The following is a 22,426-nucleotide window of genomic DNA, read 5'->3' as shown; positions in this document are numbered from 1 at the left end:
GGTAGAATTTGTAAGGACCAGTCAAGAGGAATTCTTGACACAATATGTAAATAGTTCAACCAGGGAATGGGTTATACTGGATCTGTTTTTTGGAAATGAGCCTGGCCAGGTGAGTGAAGTTTAGTGGGGGAGCATTTCAGGAGTAGTGACCTTAATACTGTGAGTTTTATGATACTCGTGGATAGGGATAACAGCAACCCTCAGGTGAAGGTGTTAAACTGGGGGATGGCGAACACAACAATATTAGGCACGAACTGGAGAATTTTGATTGGTGGCGGCTCTTTGAGGTTAAGTCTATATCGGACATGTGGGAGTGATTCAAACGGCAGTCGGTAAGACTGTCTCTGAGTGATAAAGCAGTGGTGTTGTGACATTGTCGTTAGGCAAGTAATCTAGAACCTGCGCTAACATTTTTGAGTACGTGGTTTCAAATCTGACCATAGCAGATGGTGAAATTTGAATTCAATAAAAACCTAGAATTTAAAGCTATTCCAATGTTGGGCTGCCAATTGTCGTAATTTTCTTTTCTATTTTCTATTTGGTGTCTGTATGTCCTTCAGGTCAGAAAATCTGCCATATTTGCCAGGCCTACATGTAACTCCAGACCCACAACAATGTGATTGGGTCTCAACTGCCTCTGGGAAGTTAGAAGTGGGCAATAAATACTGGCTCATCGTGTAAACAAATAAAAAAAGTGATTGCGTTTCTATTCCTGTCTGTTCAGTGATTTTTTTTTGTTTAACTGTACTTTTGTTTAACTTTTGTTGCTGTCTCTTAATTTTGGCATTGAGATTGGAAGAATTTCGAATTCTGCCTCATTTCACTACTCATATTCACAGCACCAGGGTCAGGAAAAATCACAATAATTCCGACTCTACCTACCTGCCATAATTCTTCTCTGCTATTTCTTACAGCTCTGAAAATTCACATCATTTCAGGTGCATGCTTCTGAAATTATACTTCATGTGGAGGCTTTTAAAGGGTTCTCCTTCTAAACTGAAATCATTTCCAGCAAATGACTATGGCAAGTCATAGCACACAATGTGCTTACAAATGCATTGCTCCAAGCATATAGCATGGTAAGTAAAAAAGCCTTAATATTAATACACAACTGAAAAAATGATTGCAGTATGTATTATGTAATATGTGGTTAACATCAGATTCATGTCAAAATGTTTAAATAACAATCAACCAACTCCTCCAATATCTTTTTCTGTTCCTCACCCCCGTTCTTTTCACTGGGTTGAACCCTAAACCATTTTTAAAGTTTGGATGCTATTGATTGGATAAGGAATGACAATATTTTCCGTAAAACACAACACAACTCTAAGAGAACACTAACCACAAAACCTATCAAACTGTAGCCTGGAGCCACGAGTAATCATCAATCACAAGGCCAAACATGTAACCTGCTCCTAGATCTTATGTAATGTTGTTTTGCACCTTGCTATAGAAAGTGCAAGGCAATAAATCCAATACCCCATCAGCATTCTGGAGACATGCGGAGATGTAGAATGAGTTATGTAAAGAATCACATACACAAACAAACAATTCTATGAAAATGGCTGTCAATTCATTCATAAGATGTGGACGTCATTGGTTGGGACAATGTAGTGCCCATCCCTAGGTGCACTATTTGTTTTCTCAATATGTTATACATGGTCACATTTCAAATAAACTTCTACGGCACGTCTGGACTCTCTCCCTCTCTTCTGCTGTACATTCTTCTTTACAAAATTTGTTTTGTTAATAACCTCAAAACTTTTAAGGCTCTGAAGATGTAGCCTAAGTCCAGTGCACGAACTGGGTGTCCCTGAATGCACAGTATCCTTGCTGCAACTTCACAATGATAGATCCCAGAACAACCTGAGGTGTAGCATTGAAAGGTAGATGCCCTGTAGGTGAATTGGAGATGTGCCACGAGGGTTCTTAGAGGCATACACATCTATCAGATGGCATGTCCATGGTTGTGGAGTGTTCGTGCTGGGTGCCAGTGGAATGTGCCTGTGATGTTGGTGCCTGGTGTTCTGCATGGACGTTCTTCAAAGCAAGTGGCAAACTGAGTTTGCCAGGAACGCTCTCTGACATCCAGGTTCCACTTTCCTGACATTATTTGATGCACTTGGTAAAATAGAAAACTGAATATTAATGAGAGAAGATAGTAGGAACTGCCGATGCTGGAGAATCTGAGATAACAAGGTGTAGAGCTGGATGAACACAGCAGGCCAAGCAACAACAGAGGAGCAGGAAAGCTGATGTTTCGGGCTGAGACCCTTCTTCAGAGATGATTTCTGAAGAAGGGTCTCGACCCGAAACGTCAGCTTTCCTGTTCCTCTGATGCTCCTGGGCCTGCTGTGTTCATCCAGCTCTTCACCGTGTTATCTCTTATCTTCCATTCATGAGAGGAGTTGAGGTGTCAACAAGAAGTTTAATGAACCATAATGCCCCTAATTGGTACTTGTGCTGTCCGGTGAGAAACTAATCATATGGTTTGACATCGAAAAAGAGTAAGATGGCCCCAAAATTGTGAATGGTTTTGCCAGACTTCTCACCCATTTTGTCACAAATCTTGGCATATTTCATCTCGCTCAGAACCCTATCAAATTCTGCCCATTGATCATGAGCAGAAATGAGGACAAATTTTGTCTCTGACAATGTAAACCATCATAGTTTTTGAAAGGAAATGTATAAATCTCAAGCTCCTACATCATTAAGCCAATTGTGGCTGTTAAGATGCTAATTAATTTTCATTAAAGAGCATAATCTCATCTCCATCAGTACTTTCTATGGTAGGGATAACAGCCAACTAACCATCATTGTACATCTGGGTACTAAATTTATTTTTTCCTTATTTTTACACAAATTTTTCATAGGAACATCATAGTTAGTGTTTTACTATTTCAAATTAAGTAAGTAGAATGAAATTAAATTACCCTCATCTTTAAAGAAGATTCTTAATTTGTTGTATTATACCTGTTATACTATATATGTTTTATTTAATGCAATTGTAATATATTGCAGTGACAATTTTTTTTTGCATCCTTTTTGTACTGTGTAAGCCAACAAGCAGTGCAAATTGTAATATTCAAGCAGCTTGAAGTTCCCAGATTAATTACATTTGGTTCTGCCTAGCAGTCGGGGCAGGGTATTTTGAAGGTTTTCAATAAGTTACTCAGACCAATTCAATGGTTAACAGTGTTTTGGACTTATGCAGTAAAACAGTGTGTGGGTAAGGGGCCAGAAGCAGCCTCTCGATTAAGGTAACAGAAGCACTCGACTCTGAGTAATTGAAGCTCAGAGACAAGTGTCATGCGTAGTTGGATAGCTCTGTGCAGTTAAGATTTGGGAAAAAATGTCACAAGAATGGTTTGATAAGCCACTTGACTAATCAAGAAGCCTGCTAAGTACTCCATTCACCATCTTCAACAATCACTCACTCCACCCCAAAACACAGTCACAATGATGTGCACCATCTACAACATGCAAAGCAGCAATTCACTATAGTCCCTTCCAAATCCATGACCTCTACCACCTAGAAAGATGAGGACAACAGATGTATGGGAGCACAGCAATCTGTAAATACTCTTCTAATCATACCTCATCCCGACTTGGAGTTATATTGCTCTCATCTTTGCTTCTGAGTCAAAACCCAGGAGCTCCCTTCCTGACAGTACTGAGGGTATATCTACACCACATAAATGGCAGCTCTCCAAGATTGGAGCTCCTCACCGCTTCCTCAAGAGAAGGTATGAATAGACAATAAATCATGATCCAATCAGTGATAACATAGTATGGAGCTGGAGGAACACAGTAGGCCAGGAAAGCTGGTGTTTTGGGTCAGGACTGCTCACATACCACGAACGAGAAAAAAAAACTTTCCTTCAGGCACCAGGTTATATTTGACAGTATTTACATTCAAGTGGGTTTGTACCATTGAGAGGTGAGACTATCAGTTTAAAATAATGGTAATACTGTTGCAGTAAACTGAACTGATCTTGTATGCTATTTTTGATATTTTAATATAAACTAAGCATTGTATTTAATGGTATTTTATTAAAAATTGAAAATGTACAGGTAAGATAACAAAGTGTGGAGCTGGATGAACACAGCAGGCCAAGCAGCATCTTAGGAGCACAAAAGCTGACGTCAGCTTTTGTGCTCCTAAGATGCTGCTTGACCTGCTGTGTTCATCCAGCTCTACACTTTGTTATCTTGGATTCTCCAGCATCTGCAGTTCCCATTAACTCTGATCAAAACGTACAGATAACTCAGTTGGGATAGCTAGTCATCTAAGAAGCATTTCTGTACTTTATAGAGGCAAACTATGTTGTTAGCACTTTTTTTTTGGAAAAGATATTAAACTGAAGCTCTGTCTGCTTACTCATGAAAATATAGAAGATCCAAGGACATTATTCAAAGAGAGTAAGTCCTTTGTATCCTGGCCAAGATTCTTCCACAACTATCAACTGTTTGAATTGGTTGTCTGGTTTACCTCCTGAATCAATGACTTTAATCCTCTATCACTGTGTCAGCTGATATTCTGCAGCTGCAATGGCTCTTTGACTTATTCCTTATCTTACACTGGTTGTGAACCTGAACATTTGCTGCCTAAGTGCTCCAAGCTCCTACATCATTAAGCCAATTGTGGCTGTTAAGATGCTAATTAATTTTCATTAAAGAGCATAATCTCATCTCCATCAGTACTTTCTATGGTAGGGATAGGTCCAGGGTGACAGCTTTAGCTGCATGTTCTGGAGATAGTTTCTATCCTTATCTGTTTCATGGGGCTGCTGAGCCAAACACAGACACCCCCCAAAAAAGTCAACCTTCCCCAGTCTCCTGAGCTAAGCCCTGCAACTTCTTTGTCCCTCAAACGTTGCTGAGGCCCCTAAACCTGGACTTAACTTGTTCCTTGGCAGGGTGGGATTGAATGTGGTCTCGGCAGTGGCCAATACTCCCGTTGATACAGTGGGGACCGTAGAGTTATTGGCCATCCAATAGGTAACTAATTTTCTTTCTGAGATAGGAGCTCTCAGTGTTCAGTCACTAAAATGCATCCATTGGGATCATTGCTGGGTTTTCTTGACCTTTCAGCTGGCTGAATACATCAGCACCTTTTTACTGCAAGCCTTAATTTCAGTGTGGCTGGATTCTATTTCTTCACAAAAACCTTGTTCTAAATGGACTGGAAAATCATTAGTAACTCACCCTTCCTTCCCAGCCCTGTAATTTTAGTGCTTCTACGTTTTTCTGGTCTTTGAATGTATCAGATAAAGCTATAATTACAGCAAATTAGCAATTCAACCTTGGCATGGTGTTCAACCACTGGCCTCCCCAAAGCAGAGCTTTGCAGCAAAATGAAAAATAAAAGTGAAGTTTTGTCTTTAAAATTGGATACAAATAGATACTTACTAGGTGCAGGTGATTGAAGAAGTAGTAATTATCTTTTCTTGTTTTTATCCACTAGGATGATGATGAAAATGGCTGCAAAGCTTGTAAAGTTATAACATTGAAATTCCAAGGGTGAAGGAAGCTGAAAGAGCTAAAGAAACTCTCCCATCCGATATTACTAGAGATCTTGGCCAGTGTTTTTTCATAAGCTCAGCACTGCAGAACAAAGTAAAAGATTAGTTTATGGAAGACCAGGCGTGCATTCAGTGTATATTTGTAATGTTTGCAATTATACTTAAGGACTAATGACAGATTTGGATTCTTTTGAAATTACTGCAATGATAGTAATTGCAATAAATATACCATCACACTGCCTGGGTAAGGAATATGGAGGCAGAGGGGAATTACAATACAAAATAATTATTCTTGTAAGTTGTTTGCATTCACTAGTGCAATAACACAAATGCAAAACATAGAAGGGTCACGATAAATCATAGTTGTGAGAAATGTAATTTTGCAGGTCTTTCAAATGAACAGGCCATGGAGATTTGACACTATTGTCAGCAGTTTCCAGAACTGTCCTTCTATATTTAATCATAGAATCCCTACAGTGCAGAAGAGACCATTCAGTCCATTGAGACTTCATTGACCCTCTGAAGGGCACTCCATTCTGACACCACCGCCACCATCACTGTAAAACTGCATTTCCCATGGCTCATCCACCTAGTGCCCATATTCCTAGTGACTACTGACAATTTGCCAATTCACATCTTTTGAGAGTGGGAGGAAACCAGAGCATCTGGCAGAAACCACATAGACACAGGAGAATATGCAAACTCCACACAGACAATCACCCAAGGGAGGAATCAAACCTGGGTCCCTGGCACTATGAGGCAGCAGTACTGACCACAGTGCTGCCTCTAAGGACATGGGGAATGCAAGCATTGATCCTGCTTTCTTTCCATTTTGTTGTTATGATAATTTTATGCTTATATACTCATAGATTAGACAGACTCTTTCTCTGCACTTTGGAATGTGTTGGCAAAGTTGTTTCCACTCAGATCCAATGTTTAAAAGTCTAATTATGCTTCTTATAGATTGGAGCCTAATACAACCACAAGACTTTAACACAAAATTCCTGGGCTCTTATCACACAGGTATGTCATTGCTTTTAGGGTTCTTTTTAGTCTATCAGTCTAAATCTAAGAATCAGAATGTGAATATTGGTCTGCTGATTCTTGCAAATATTTGAGTAAACGCAATTGTAAGTTATGTGATAATAAAATGTGAGGCTGGATGAACAGAGCAGGCCAAGCAGCATCTCAGGAGCACAAAAGCTGACGTTTCGGGCCTAGACCCTTCATCAGAGCTCTGATGAAGGGTCTAGGCCCGAAACGTCAGCTTTTGTGCTCCTGAGATGCTGCTTGGCCTGCTGTGTTCATCCAGCCTCACATTTTATTATCTTGGAATCTCCAGCATCTGCAGTTCCCATTATCTCTGTAAGTTATGTGATGTTAATTCAGTATCTCCAGGCCTGCAGCTGCTACTTCTGCAGATTTTCAGAGACATCTGCGGAAGCTAGCCTACACAGGGGAAACAAGCAAGATGTCGGAAGCAAGCTTGACTCACAAAGTAGATTTCAGCAATCAGGTTTAAAAACACAGTGCTGAGTTTGACCAACAATCCATTACTTTCAATCTGTTTCACAGAAGGTTTCTCTCCGCGAGCTACAATTAGTTAACTCATGTGGTTCTTTGCTGCACACTTCATTCAGTATGTCCCACACATCTATGGGTCTGGTAACTTGTGCTCAATGGCAGCAAAAATACTCACCATCTCCAAGACCTTCTTGGATTCCTGATGCTAGTTTCATATTTAAACCCACAGGTTTGCACCAGGTCAATTGCTGCTGGTGAGGAGCATTCACCGTTGCAGTGTGGACGAGACAGAGACATATTGGCTTCCTGATTTTCTGAGAGACACATGCATTAGTGCAGCTTTGTGCAATGAGGGCCTTTGTGTCCCACATACCTGCCTGTTCCTCCCTGTATGAGTGGATAAAGCCCCTGATCACCAACACCATCCTGCTTGGTGCTGACCAGGTGCTTGGTCTCTGACAGTCTTCCAAGAGCCAGTGGCCTGCGGTGTGTCTTCCTGGTCAGCAGCTGAGCTGTCACTCTGGGCTGCTCTCCAGCTTGTGGCCCCATAGTTTCCAAGTCTCATGATCCCAGTGAGGTGTCAGTACCTGAGTGCTGAAGGCTGATGTTTCTTCTCGGTATTCTCATTAGAGGTTGAGCAAGTGGCTCTTGGGTGAGCTAAGCATTTTTCTGCACCATTCTGCAGACAGTGAGAGCCATACTGAAGGTACCTGCAGGAAAGGAGAGAGACGGCATCATGGTCAGCAGTTCTAAGTGGTATTCAATGGACAACGCTTACAGAGTTGCAGTGGAATGAAGTTTGGTTGGATATGTATATTTTGGCATTCTCGCAGGAGTGGCCCTGGTCTTCTCCTGTGAGACACAATTACCTCCTTGATTGGGATGTAAAGCCTTATGTCTTTTTTATGATTTACTTATGATTTTATGACATTTTCACCGGAGCATAGGAGGTTGAGAGGTGACCTTATAATGCGGGGTATAGATAAGGCATCTTTTTCACTAGGATGGGGGATTTCAAGACAAGGGAGCATATTTTTAAGGTGACAAGGGAAAGATTTTAAAAAGATATGAGGGACATTTCTTTTTACGTAGACAGTGAGTCATGCATGGAATGAACTTTCAGAGGAATTGGTGGATGTGGGTAGAGATCCAATGTTTAAAAGACATTCAGATAAGTTCAAGAATAAGAAATGTTTGGGAGGAAATGGGCTAACTGTAGGCACGTGGGACTAGTTAGTTTGGGATTATGGTTGAATGGACTGGTTGGACTGAAGGGTCTGCATGACTCTACGACTATGACTCTACATCAGGTACCCATACACCTCGATGGGTTCTCTCTGCCCTGTTATAGACTGTCTTCTCCTGGAGTGAGAGAAAAGGAGGAATCGATTGAGATGTAAGTGGCTGTTAGCGCTGGGGCAGGTGGTTGAAAGGTGGTGAGGTATCCCAGGGTGTGAAATGGCAATGCATGCAGAGTTTGCACTGTGGCAGGCTGTGTGGATGGGAGTGAGAGCAATTACATGTAATAATGAAATTAGCCTTGATGGGAGGTGAGTGCAGAAACAGAGACACGGTGAGTGTGAGTTAGCAGAGAAAAGAATATGGCACCTACTCTGGAGCAGCAGAGAAGGTAATTAGCTTTCTTACAGCAGTGCTGGCCATTCCTCTGTGTGCAGAGATAGATCGCCGCCTGGCTCTGTACTCACACCCGGCTGCCAGGGTCTGGTCGAATGGTCCTCTTTTGGTCCTCAGGGATGAGGTCTGCTGTCCTTTTACAGCACCCTCTTAACCAGGAACTCCAGCTCCCTGTCAGAGAACCACGGTGCCGTTTTCCCCTTCACTGACATCTTCTGAAAACGTTCTTGTCCGAACAGGACAGCTTTGGAATTTCTGTGTGTATACGGATGCGCAGCAACCTTTTAAGGTTGGCATTGCTGGAAAGGATGCTGGATCTTGGTGGATGTGGCAGGCTCAACTGAGCAGCAAATTGTTTTGGGAAAGGTGTGTGGTAGAATGGGGCTGGAGTTGCACATGACAGACTCCAAAGGGTTGCGGTAGGCAGTTAATGAGGTGAATTTGGAGAGATGAGGTAAAAAAAAATCTTGCTAGGCCTCCAAAGAATGTGACACAACTCAGACTTAAGCCAAAAATTAAGACTCATCTGTTCGTGATGTGGAGTTTAAAGAGCACACAAATGTTCACAATATCGGTTTTTCCACACCAGTGCAAGTTCTGTTAGAAAGGGGAACATTCCAGGCAAGCTGTAAAAGTCAAAAACAACTGCTGAACCACAGAACTAATAATGCTTACATGCACAAAGACGTTAACTCTTTACATGTAGCATCTTTGGAAGAAAATACAGCATACCAAGACATACCTTCATTGTATGAGAATATACCATGTTTCAAAAGTGTGTATCTCAGTGATGTGGATTTGTGAGCGATTTTTAGATTACACCCTGGCTGTCATGCTTCTTATTGAAACTGATCACAAACTCCTAGTTTAGATGGAAAAGAATGAGAAAGAAAGTCTCCACGGGTAACAAAAAATCTATCTTTGTCTCATGTGATTTACATACAAAATCAAACATATGAAAGGGAAATTGCAGATATCAGCAACTGCCCTTTCTGGAGTAACTGCTGACAATCTCACACCAGCAGATATAGAATTTGCTGCTGATCTCCATTATACACTTGAGCTACAAAAGTACTGTGTCCAGTAACATAAACAAAGCACATGTCATTGGAAAGGAACAGAAAAAGGATCCTGAGATAACAAGGTGTAGAGCTGGATGAACACAGCAGGCCAAGCAGCATCAGAGGAGCAGAAATGCAGACTTTTTTTCTGAAGAAGGGTCTAGACCCGAAATGGCAGCCTTCCTGCTCGCTTGATGCTGCTTGGCCTGTTGTATTCATCCAGCTTCACACTTTGTTATCTTGGATTCTCCAGCATCTGCAGTCCCCATTATCTCTGATCACATGTTTGAATAATGTCCTGACACAACTTTGTTTGTGGATGTTGGGGTGATTGCTGTGGATTTGAGGATTTGGTCAGTGTGAGTTGTTTTCCTGTACAATGAGGTTTGGAATTCCCCATTTGTCATTCGTTCTACCATGACGTTTAGGAACGTCTTCTTTTCCTCTTCTTTTGTGAATTTGATCCCAGTGAATAGGGTGTGTCTCTTCTAACTTAGTGGGATCAATCACCTCAGGATTTATTGCAGAGGCATCATGCAAAGATTGAAACACACTACTCTCCCCCACATACAGCCAAAGCTGTCGATATGATATGTGGATGACACATTTGTCTTCATTAAACGCACTAAGTTAGAAAGATACCTATACAAAGTCTTCACTATTAATGGATACCCCGCCAACTTCATCCACAGATACCTACTAGATAGACAACACCAAGAGGACACAATATAACCTGATACACTGGCCACACTACTGTATGTCAAGAACACATTAGAAATAACAACAAGTCTCCTACAACCGCTAGGAATCATGGTGGCTCACAAACCCACAGCCATACTACGACAAGCACTTACAAGGGCCAAAGACCCCATACCCATGGCATGCAGGACCAATGTAGTGTGCAAAATACTGTGCAAGGACTGTCAAAAACATTACATCAGCCAGACAGGAAACTAGCCATCAGGATACACGAACACCAGCTAGTAGCAAAACAACATGATGAAATTTCCCACATTTCAGTACACTCAGACAACAAAGGCCATCACTTTAACTGGGATGATGTGACCATCCTAGCTCAAGTCAACCATAGACACACATGGGAATTCCAAGATGCCTGGTTGTCCACCTATAATGTAATCAATAAACATGTGGAATTAGATCCCTTATACAAACCCTTGCAAGAAAAAACCTGAAATGACACAAAACTTCTCAACAGACCGGATCGTATAAATACTAAGTGGAGTAGAACAACCTTGGTTCATCGGAGGCCTCGCTGATGATGTTACCTAGCATGGTGATGAAATGTTTGAACTATGACCTGTCAGCTTGGCGAGCAAGTCAACAACCTCACATCATTAATTCACCAAGATATTGTCAGTCAAGTGGACAAGCTGAAAGGGGGTACAAACAGTCAAAATCCTCCACTGGAAAAACACAGACTTCCTTGCTGTGTGGAAGTACGCTGGACTCTACTGCACTCCAATATAATCTTTCATCACTGGAAATATGGTTGGGGAGAAAAGTAAAGCCTCAGCTTCCATTCCTTCCAAAAGATTGACTCCACAGGTGAACCACAGGGATTAAAAAGATGCTTGTCAGAAAGGACAGAAATTTCATCAGCACCAAACTATAACAGACTAAAAAATTACCAAGTCTGGAACAATGTCAAACAGTGCAGATCAAGGACCTCAGTTGGAACTGAACAGTCATACAATGCATTTCAAATCAGTGATGCTCATACTTCATTAACACATCAGAAGGAATGTTCACCAGAACCATAGACATTTATCTCACATAAGAACCAAAATATGTCCCTGCTGTAATCAGATGAACCTAGTAAACAATTCCAAATGCCAAATCAGCCATGATCAGGTCCAAAATTAGATCAGTAGCCAAATCAGCTGGTCTTTAACAATGGCAATATGGATGATCAACCTTCTACACAGCCTTAAACCCAATCAGAATGGATTGCCCAGCCTCCAGTTTGACTGAATTTATAAAGTCGTAGAAACAGAAGATGGCATGAGTACGCCATTTTATATGATCATGGCTGAGCGTCTGGCTCAAAATCCTAATGCTACCTTGATCTCTTTAGCCACAAGAACTATAGCTACCTTCTTTTTGAAAACATGTAATGTTTTGGCCTCAACAACTTTCTGTGGTAGTGAATTCCATAGGCTCACCAATCTCTGAGTGAAGACATTTCTTCTCATCTCATGTTAAAAGGTTTATCCTTAGACTGTGATCCCTGGTTCTAGACTACCCTACCATTTGGAACTTCTTTTCTGCATTTAATTGTTTAATCCTGTTAAACTTTTTAAAAATAGGTTTCTAGGTGCTCCCTCAAATGACTACAATCCTAACTTATTCAATCTCTCCTCATTCATCAGTCCTGCCATTCCAGGAACAATTTGGTAAGCCTTTGCACTCTCTCTATAGCAAGAATATCCTTCCTCAGATAAGGACACCAAAAATGCATGTAATATTCCAGATTTGGCCTCATCAATGCACTGTATAATTCTAGCAAGACATCCTTGTTCCTGAACTCATACCTCTCACTATAAAGACCAACATACTGTTTATCTTCTTTACTGCCTGCTGCACCTGCATGTTTGCCATCAGCAATTTTCACGAATACGTGCAAATCTTATTAACATGCCCCTCTTGTGATTTACAGCCATTCAAATAATAATCTGCCGTCCTACTTTTCCCACTAAAGTGGACAGCCTCACATTATCTGTATCATGCTGCACCTGCCGTATTTTTGCCCACACACTCAGGCTGTACAGATCAAACTGCCACATCTTGGCATCCTCCTCACAGCTTACTCTTTCACCCAGCTTTGTGTCATCTACAATTTTTGAGGTATCACATTCAGTTCCCTCATCTAAATCATTGTGAAAAGCAGGGGTTCTAATACTAGTCCCGGTGGTACCCCACTACTCACTACCTGCCATTCAGAAAAAGACCCATTTATTCCTACTCTTTCTTTCCTGCCTGCTAACCAATTTTCTATCCATCTCAATATGCTGTCCCCAATCCCATAAGATTTAATTTTACATATTAATCTCTTACATGGGAATTTGTCAAAAACCTTCTGAAAGCCTAAGAAATAAGAACATGAGTAGATTGTTTGGGCCCTCGAGCTTACTCTGCCATTCAATAGAATTATGGCTGATCCAACATTGCTCATTCCTTTTTGCTGCACTTTCCTCATAGCCCCCGATTCCCATATTGATCAAGAATCTATTTATCTCAGCCTTTAAATATACACAAGAACTCTACTCCTAAGGTCTCTGAGGCAAGGAGTTCCACAAACTCATAACCCTCAGAAAGTCCAAATGGACTATATCAGCTGGCTTGGCCTGATCAACCCTACTTGTTACATCCTCAAAGAATTCTAGTTGATTTGTCAAACATGATTTCCGCTTTGTAAATTCACACTGGCTGTCTTTGATTCTACCATTGTTTTTGAAATGATCTGCTGTAAAACCCTTTATAATAAACTTGAGCATCTTCCCCATTACTAATGTCAGAGTCACTGGTCTATAATTCCCTTTTTTCTCTCTACCTCTCTTTTAAGTAGTGGGGTTACATTAGCTATGCTCCAATCTGTAGGAGCTGTTCCAGTGTTTGAAGAATCTTGGAGGATTATCACCAATGCACTCCGCAATTTCCAGAGCCCTTTGTTTAAGTACTATGGGATGTAGATTATCAGGTCCTGGGGATTTATCAGCCTTCAATTCATCAATTTCCCCAACACCATTTCTCTACTAATACAGTTTTGCTTCAGTTTCTCCCTCTCAGTAAGCAGCACTTGCTCTCGAGGGAGTGCAGCAAAGGTTTACCAGGCTGATTCCTGGGATGGCGTGTCTGATGCATGAGGAGGGATTGACGAGGTTGGGATTGTTTTCACTGGAGTTCAGATGAATGTGAGGATATCTCATAGAGACTAATAAAATTCTAACAGGACTGGACAGGGTAGATGCAGGGAGGATATTCCCGATGGTGGGTGTGTCCAGAACCAGGGGTTACAGTATAAGGATTCAGGGTGGATGATTTAGGACAGAGATGTGGAGATATTTCTTCACCTAAAGAATGGTGAACCTGTGGAATTCATTACCACAGGAAGTAGTTAATGCCAAAACATTGAATGTATTCAAGAGGTGACTTGATATAACACTTGGGGTGAATAGGATCAAAGGTTATGGGGAGAAAGCATGATTAGGCTATTGACTTGGATGATCAGCTACGATTGTGAAGAATGGTGATGCAGGCTCGGAGGGCTGAATGGCCTCCTCTTGCTCCTACCTTCTATGTTTCAATGTAACACTGTGTTTTTCAGCATTTCTGGTATGTTATTTGTGTCCTCCTTTGTGAAAACAAAAGTGAAGTATGAATTTAGCTCATCAGCAATTTCTTTGTTCCCCATTATAAATTCCCCCATTTCTGACTGTAAGGAACCTTTAATAGTTCTCACCAATATTTTTCTCTTTACATTCCTATAGTAGCTTTCCAGTCAATTCTTATGTTCCCCATAAGCTTACTCTATACTTTATTTTTCCCTTCTTAATCAATCCCTCAGCCCTCCTTTGCTGGCTTCTAAACTGTTCCCAATACTCAGATATATTGTTTTTTTGTTGCCAATTTGTATTCCTTTTTTGCATCTAATACTATCTCTAACTTCCTTGCATGTCATGGTTTGGTCACTGTGCACTTTGCATTTTTATACCTGACAGAAATAAATAGATTTTGTGGCTCATCCCTTTAAGCTTTAAGTGTGGGGAGATGGAGTAGTGATCAAGCTGCTTTACCTAGTTGAAACAATTCCATTTTTAATAACAGTAAAAAAGGCTTGGGGAGAGATTTTGTATTAGGCAGTTAATACTTGATAGGGTTAACAGACATCGCTAACTAAGCTCTGCTTATTAGAATATAAAGAACTGTTCCTAGGAGGAGCTAATCAGTCCTGCAAGAGTGTATAATACTTCAGTAATTGTCTCACAAGAACAACTAGGTAGCAAGTAATATGTAGTAAAACTATTTCTTGCTTATCATGACACAGTCCATCTTCTGCTGAAGATGTTATGTGGGTATTCTTCTCCACATGGTATTAGCAGCTTATACCAGCCACAAGAATTGGTGAGAGTTAATCTATCCTAAGTTTTCCAGAACATCATTACAAGATGGTGAAGTGTAGTGGAGTTCCAACATTATAAAATGGTGGCACCAGTGAACACATTGCCTGCCATTACAGCAGAAATGAGACAGAGAATTCAGCATTACAAGTGGGTCTGACACTCATCCCCAGAATCCACAGATCCATTCTAACTTATCCTGTGTAGAATAATGTTGAAAAGACTTAGCATAAAATGAAATGTCTATGACCATATTTTGACAATGCACAGATAAGTAATGAATGAAGAACAAGCAGAACTCCAATTAGAGATCATGGGAACTGCAGATGCTGGAGAATCCAAGATAATAAAATGTGAGGCTGGATGAACACAGCAGGCCAAGCAGCATCTCAGGAGCTCCTAAGATGCTGCTTGGCCTGCTGTGTTCATCCAGCCTCACATTTTATTATCTAGAACTCCAATTAGAAACTGGAATTATCAGCAGACGAAGCTCTTCAACCAAGATTTGATGGGTTAGTGTTTTAAACAGCTGGTGGCCCTCAAGAATTACATTCTTATTAAACAAATACACAGAAGCTATTTATTCAGGTGACATAAAAGGTTAAAACAATAACTACTGTTGGGAACCAGAAAGTGTTCAAGTAAATCATCCATGTGCCTTCAATCAATTCTGATCAAAGAAATCTGCATATTGTCTAGCCATCCGCTTATGTTTTCTGAGGAGTGGATAATACAGATAGAAGAAATAAACAGACGAAAAAACCTTTGTCATAGGGAATCAAAAACCTTTGGGTTGAAGTTATTCTGTCCAACATCAGTACAAAATATGTTGTCCCAGTTGAATGCAATTCACTTCTCCATTAATTCAATGCTACATGTAATGTCTTAATTTGAATATGATACGGGTTTTCAGCCAAACATGTTGCATGGAATTAAGTTATGTACTACTAATGTTCGCTCCTGCGGGATAAGTTGACACACAAGAGGGAAGAAGCTGATAGGAAGGAAACAAATGCACTCTGTTCTAACTCTAATGACCTATGGTCATGACATTGGGCAACAAGATGGTAGATGGAGATTAAGACTGAGAAGTGTGAGCAATTTAATTTTAGTAACACGATTATAAAAACAGGATGCGTTTAAAAGACTGTGAAACTTTTGCATATTGATGTTCGGAAATACATGGAGGTACCTTTACAAGAAACACAAAAGGCCATATTATTTTAAGGGCTGCAATGAATGTGGATGGAGGTCTTTTGGTGCAGTTGTGGCATCTCTAACTCTGAGCTAGAGAGAGGTGTTGGCCCTGGTCTTGTTGGCAATGGAAAGTGTTTCCATAAAGTGGCCAAACACCTTGATTATTGGCCAGTAAATCTTTCCAATATGCCTGACAGCAAATGGTGAGGGACAAGACATTCTCCTGGTCTTCCACCTCATTAGAGAATGGCTGTGGTACTTTACCAATAAGTGTGCCATAAGCAATCCAATAACTGAACCCTTGGAAATGAGCTTGGGACAAATGACAGGCAGACAATGACTATCGGGTATCTGCTCCCAGATGAAGTCCCAACACATGCAGGTGCATGAGACTTATGGAAGGCAGATTTATGCTACCCAATTTCCTCAGTGAATATCTTTGGCACTGTAATACTTTTAATGGAATCGACACTGGCATGAGACACTTGGGTTAGGTGCCCTGAGCTTGCCTAGGAATTTACATCAGAATGCCCAGAACATTTAATCACACCATACGTAGGATCTAGGTTAGAAATGATTTAAAGTGTAATCTGTATTTGAAAGAACCTTTTCTTGAAAAAATACATTTAAAGGCAAGTCTGTTGATCAATTGCCACCTCTTTAAACTTCCTCACCCACCCTTCCATTAAACTTCACTTTCAGCATTAGCTTGAGGAGCATAAACACATTTAAAAACCGGAATTAATCGAAAATCAGACAAATGACCAAATGGACAATACAAAGCAGCTGAAACTATGTTATTTGTTAGTGGGAGTAGGTGACTTGACCCCAGGCCTCCCAGTTCAGGTGGAGGGACACTGCCACTACACCACAAGAAGGTCCTCTGGCCATCACCAGTTTTTTCCGACTCACCCGTGGTTAATTCCACATTTTTAGAAAATTCCTTTCCCCCCAAATTACCTGTGTTATTTTTAAATAATGAAACAGAAAATTGAAGACACTGTTGTGAATAGATTTTATTATTGTAGATACCTATTTTTTTCTCCTGCCGCCAGGAAAACACCCTTGTGGCTAATTGAGTGTTTACGAGGAAAGCCTGTTAAGGACAATGCTGACATCAAAAGGTGGGGTCTTGGGCGAGAGGTGGTGGCAAGAGGGAGGGCACGAAAGCCAAATGGAACTGGAGGGGGAAATAAAGCACCACATCCCCTGCAGAGTTCACCTCTCACAAAAGGCATCGAGAGCATTGATGGACACCATGTTGAAACCTATTTTATTTTTTATTATTTAACCTGTATTTTCTAATCAACCAGTTCAGCGTTGTTATTCCTCACCTCTAGTGCAGATGGGACTTGAACCCAAATTTCTCGGTGAAAAGTGTCATATTGCGCCGTGCTCTGGCGTCATTTTGACCTCCAAAGAAATAAGATTGAAATTAAGATGTTGGACTTAATTATAAGTAAAACCAGATTCATCTTCCTCCTTTCTTGTGCTCTGATCAACTTTGGGCAGGGGTGGGGATGATCTCCACAGCAGGCTCCAGGCCCACCAATGACCTCACATCACAGTCCGTTCCAAGAGTACAACTTGGGGCTTACCATATTGGTGCATCTGAAGCCCAACGTCTCCAGTTCCAACACTGACTGCAGATGCCACCTTCTCCACTGACATTGCCATGATATCCATTTTGCCACTGCTGCCAGTGCCAGGCTCAATCAATGTCCATGTTGCCGATCGTCAGGCTCCATCTTTCACCACTGGGCCTACCTCCCTATCATTACCTCCGCCAATGCCCGAACCAAGTCCCATGCTTGCCCCTCTGTCAACAATCCTGCTACCGTCTTGCCGAATCTTCTGCCATGAGTCTGTGCTGGGCCGAGTCGAGTTGGAAAATCCATTTTCGACTTTTAATAAAATCTAACTTATTTTTCCTGATCAACCTGTTTAGAGATGTTCACACACAGCTCTGGAGCAGGTGGGACTTGAACCATGGTTTTTCAGTCCAGGGATATAGATGCTACCACTTGCACCACAAGAGGGCCTTTGAAGTCTGTTTTAGACTCACATAAAACCAACAATCAACATCTCTCTGTACCAAAAAGCATTAAGTGAACACGTTTGAAAATGGGAATCGATCCAAAAAGCCCATAAATCATTGCATAAACACTTGAAACACATCATAAACAATTAAAAGCAAACAGAAAAAAGCAAGATTTAGAGGTTCGGAAATTGTTATTTACTTTGCTAGGATGCATGTAGAATTCAATGAAATGGGCTTCATCAGTTTTTATCTTAACGATTTTTAAATTAATTTCATGACTTATGTATTATGCAAATTTGGAAATTTGAATTTTTAAAATTGAGGCAGATTTTTTTTTAGTTTTGCAATGATAACTTTATTTTAAAGGACGTCAGAAAATTATTTCGAATTGTGACCGAAATAAATTATCTCAAAGAATGCATGTGATTTAATCAAGTGCTAGCAGGATACCTACATTGTTAACTGAAGAATTTTTTATGCTGCTGAGTTTATGACTGCCTAGGATGGTGGACAGGGCCAAGTGCCACAAGCTTACTTTTGGAATAAAAACAGAAATTGTGGAAAAGCTCAGTGGGTCTGGCAACATCTGCAGAGAGAAATCAGAATTAATGTTTTGGGTCGAGTGATCCTTCCTCAGAAGTGATGGTAGCTAAGAAAATATTATTTATATGTTTATATGCAGAAGATAGAGCTGGTGGGGAGGGGGAAGTGTGTAAATGATAAATGGGGAAACAGCCCAAAGATAGAGAACAGTTAGACAGACAAAGGAGTGGATAACCATCTGGCTTGGAGGATGAATAGCTGTTTGTAGAGTCTATTAGTGGCTTACAATGGGTTGTGTGTAATAGCAGACTATGTAACAAGGTCCAACGTGTAGGAGTTGGGGTAAGGATGTGGGAGAGCTCAAGATCTAAAGTTATTGAACTCAACATTGAGCCGAGAGGGCTGCAGGGTCTCCAAGTTGAAAATGAGGTGCAGTTCTTTCAGCTTGGACTGAGTTTTCCTGGAACACTGAAGCAAGCCTAACACAGAGATAATGGGAACTGCAGATGCTGGAGAATTCCAAGATAATAAAATGTGAGGCTGGATGAACACAGCAGGCCAAGCAGCATCTCAGGAGCACAAAAGCTGACGTTTCGGGCCTAGACCCTTCATCAGAGAGGGGGATGGGGAGAGGGAACTGGAATAAATAGGGAGAGAGGGGGAGGCGGACCGAAAATGGAGAGAAAAGAAGATAGGTGGAGAGAGTATAGGTGGGGTGGTAGGGAGAGGATAGGTCAGTCCAGGGAAGACGGACAGGTCAAGGAGGTGGGATGAGGTTAGTAGGTAGCTGGGGGTGCGGCTTGGGGTGGGAGGAAGGGATGGGTGAGAGGAAGAGCCGGTTAGGGAGGCAGAGACAGGTTGGACTGGTTTTGGGATGCAGTGGGTGGGGGGGAAGAGCTGGGCTAGTTGTGTGGTGCAGTGGGGGGAGGGGACGAACTAGGCTGGTTTAGGGATGCAGTAGGGGAAGGGGAGATTTTGAAACTGGTGAAGTCCACATTGATACCATATGGCTGCAGGGTTCCCAGGCGGAATATGAGTTGCTGTTCCTGCAACCTTCGGGTGGCATCATTGTGGCACTGCAGGAGGCCCATGATGGACATGCCATCTAGAGAATGGGAGGGGGAGTGGAAATGGTTTGCGACTGGGAGGTGCAGTTGTTTGTTGCGAACTGAGCGGAGGTGTTCTGCAAAGCGGTCCCCAAGCCTCTGCTTGGTTTCCCCAATGTAGAGGAAGCCGCACCGGGTACAGTGGATGCAGTATACCACATTGGCAGATGTGCAGGTGAACCTCTGCTTAATGTGGAATGTCATCTTGGGGCTTGGGATAGGGGTGAGGGAGGAGGTGTGGGGACAAGTGTAGCATTTCCTGCGGTTGCAGGGGAAGGTGCCGGGTGTGGTGGGGTTGGAGGGCAGTGTGGAGCGAACAATGGAGTCATGGAGAGAGTGGTCTCTCCGGAAAGCAGACAGGGGAGGGGATGGAAAAATGTCTTGGGTGGTTGGGTCGGATTGTAAATGGCGGAAGTGTCGGAGGATGATGCGTTGTATCCGGAGGTTGGTAGGGTGGTGTGTGAGAACGAGGGGGATCCTCTTAGGGCGGTTGAGGCGGGGGCGGGGTGTGAGGGATGTGTTGCGGGAAGTATGGGAGACGCGGTCAAGGGCGTTCTCGATCACTGTGGGGGGAAAGTTGAGGTCCTTAAAGAACTTGGACATCTGGGATGTGCGGGAGTGGAATGTCTTATCGTGGGAGCAGATGCGGCCATGGGCACCCGCATGGGCCCCAGCTATGCCTGCCTCTTTGTAGGTTACGTGGAACAGTCCCTCTTCCGCACTTACACAGGCCCCAAACCCCACCTCTTCCTCCGGTACATTGATGACTGTATCGGCGCCGCCTCTTGCTCCCCAGAGGAGCTCGAACAGTTCATCCACTTCACCAACACCTTCCACCCAACCTTCAGTTCACCCGGGCCATCTCCAGCACATCCCTCACCTTCCTGGACCTCTCAGTCTCCATCTGAGGCAACCGGCTTGTAACTGATGACCATTTCAAGCCCACCGACTCCCACAGCTACCTAGAATACACCTCCTCCCACCCACCCTCCTGCAAAAATTCCATCCCCTATTCCCAATTCCTCCGCCTCCGCCGCATCTGCTCCCACGATAAGACATTCCACTCCCGCACATTCCAGATGTCCAAGTTCTTTAAGGACCGCAACTTTCCTCCCAAAGTGATCGAGAACGCCCTTGACCGCGTCTCCCGTATTTCCCGCAACACATCCCTGACACCCCGCCCCCGCCTCAACCGCCCTAAGAGGATCCCCCTCGTTCTCACACACCACCCTACCAACCTCCGGATACAACGCATCATCCTCCGACACTTCCGCCATTTACAATCCGACCCCACCACCCAAGACATTTTTCCATCCCCTCCCCTGTCTGCTTTCCGGAGAGACCACTCTCTCCGTGACTCCCTTGTTCGCTCCACACTGCCCTCCAACCCCACCTCACCTGGCACCTTCCCCTGCAACCGCAGGAAATGCTACACTTGTCCCCACACCTCCTCTCTCACCCCTATCCCAAGCCCCAAGATGACATTCCACATTAAGCAGAGGTTCACCTGCACATCTGCCAATGTGGTATACTGTATCCACTGTACCCGGTGTGGCTTCCTCTACATTGGGGAAACCAAGCAGAGGCTTGGGGACCGCTTTGCAGAACACCTCCGCTCAGTTCGCAACAAACAACTGCACCTCCCAGTCGCAAACCATTTCCACTCCCCCTCCCATTCTCTAGATGGCATGTCCATCATGGGCCTCCTGCAGTGCCACAATGATGCCACCCGAAGGTTGCAGGAACAGCAACTCATATTCCGCCTGGGAACCCTGCAGCCATATGGTATCAATGTGGACTTCACCAGTTTCAAAATCTCCCCTTCCCCTACTACATCCCTAAACCAGCCTAGTTCGTCCCCTCCCCCCACTGCACCACACAGCCAGCCCAGCTCTTCCCCCCCACCCACTGCATCCCAAAACCAGTCCAACCTGTCTCTGCCTCCCTAACCGGCTCTTCCTCTCACCCATCCCTTCCTCCCACCCGAAGCCGCACCCCCAGCTACCTACTAACCTCATCCCACCTCCTTGACCTGTCCGTCTTCCCTGGACTGACCTATCCCCTCCCTACCTCCCCACCTACACTCTCTCCACCTATCTTCTTTACTCTCCATCTTCGGTCCACCTCCCCCTCTCTCCCTATTTCTTCCAGTTCCCTCTCCCCATCCCCCTCTCTGATGAAGGGTCTAGGCCCGAAACGTCAGCTTTTGTGCTCCTGAGATGCTGCTTGGCCTGCTGTGTTCATCCAGACTCACATTTTATTATCCTAACACAGAGATGTTGGCCAGGGAACAGGGTGGTGTGTTGAAGTGGCTGGCAACTGGAAACTCAGGGTCTGTTTTGTGGGCAGAATGTAGGTGTTCTGCAAAGCAGTCACCCAGTCTATGCTTCGTTTCCCTGATGTAGAGGAGACCGCATTGTAAATAGTGAACACAACAAACTAGATTGTGAAATGCAGGTAAAGCGCTGCTTCACCTCGCACATGTGTTTGGGCCCTTGGATACTGAAGACAGAGGAAATAAACAGAAGATGTTATACCTTCTGCAATTGTAGGGAAAGGTGCCCTGGGGCTGTGGGGTTTGGTGTTGGGAGTGAAGGAAGAGTGGACCAGGGTTTCCTGGAGAGAACAGTCCCTGTGGAGGGCTGACAAGGGTGAG

This window comes from Stegostoma tigrinum, chromosome 10, assembly GCF_030684315.1.
Source record: "Stegostoma tigrinum isolate sSteTig4 chromosome 10, sSteTig4.hap1, whole genome shotgun sequence".
Taxonomy (NCBI): Eukaryota; Metazoa; Chordata; class Chondrichthyes; order Orectolobiformes; family Stegostomatidae; genus Stegostoma; species Stegostoma tigrinum.
Note: the sequence above shows the minus strand (reverse complement) of the source record.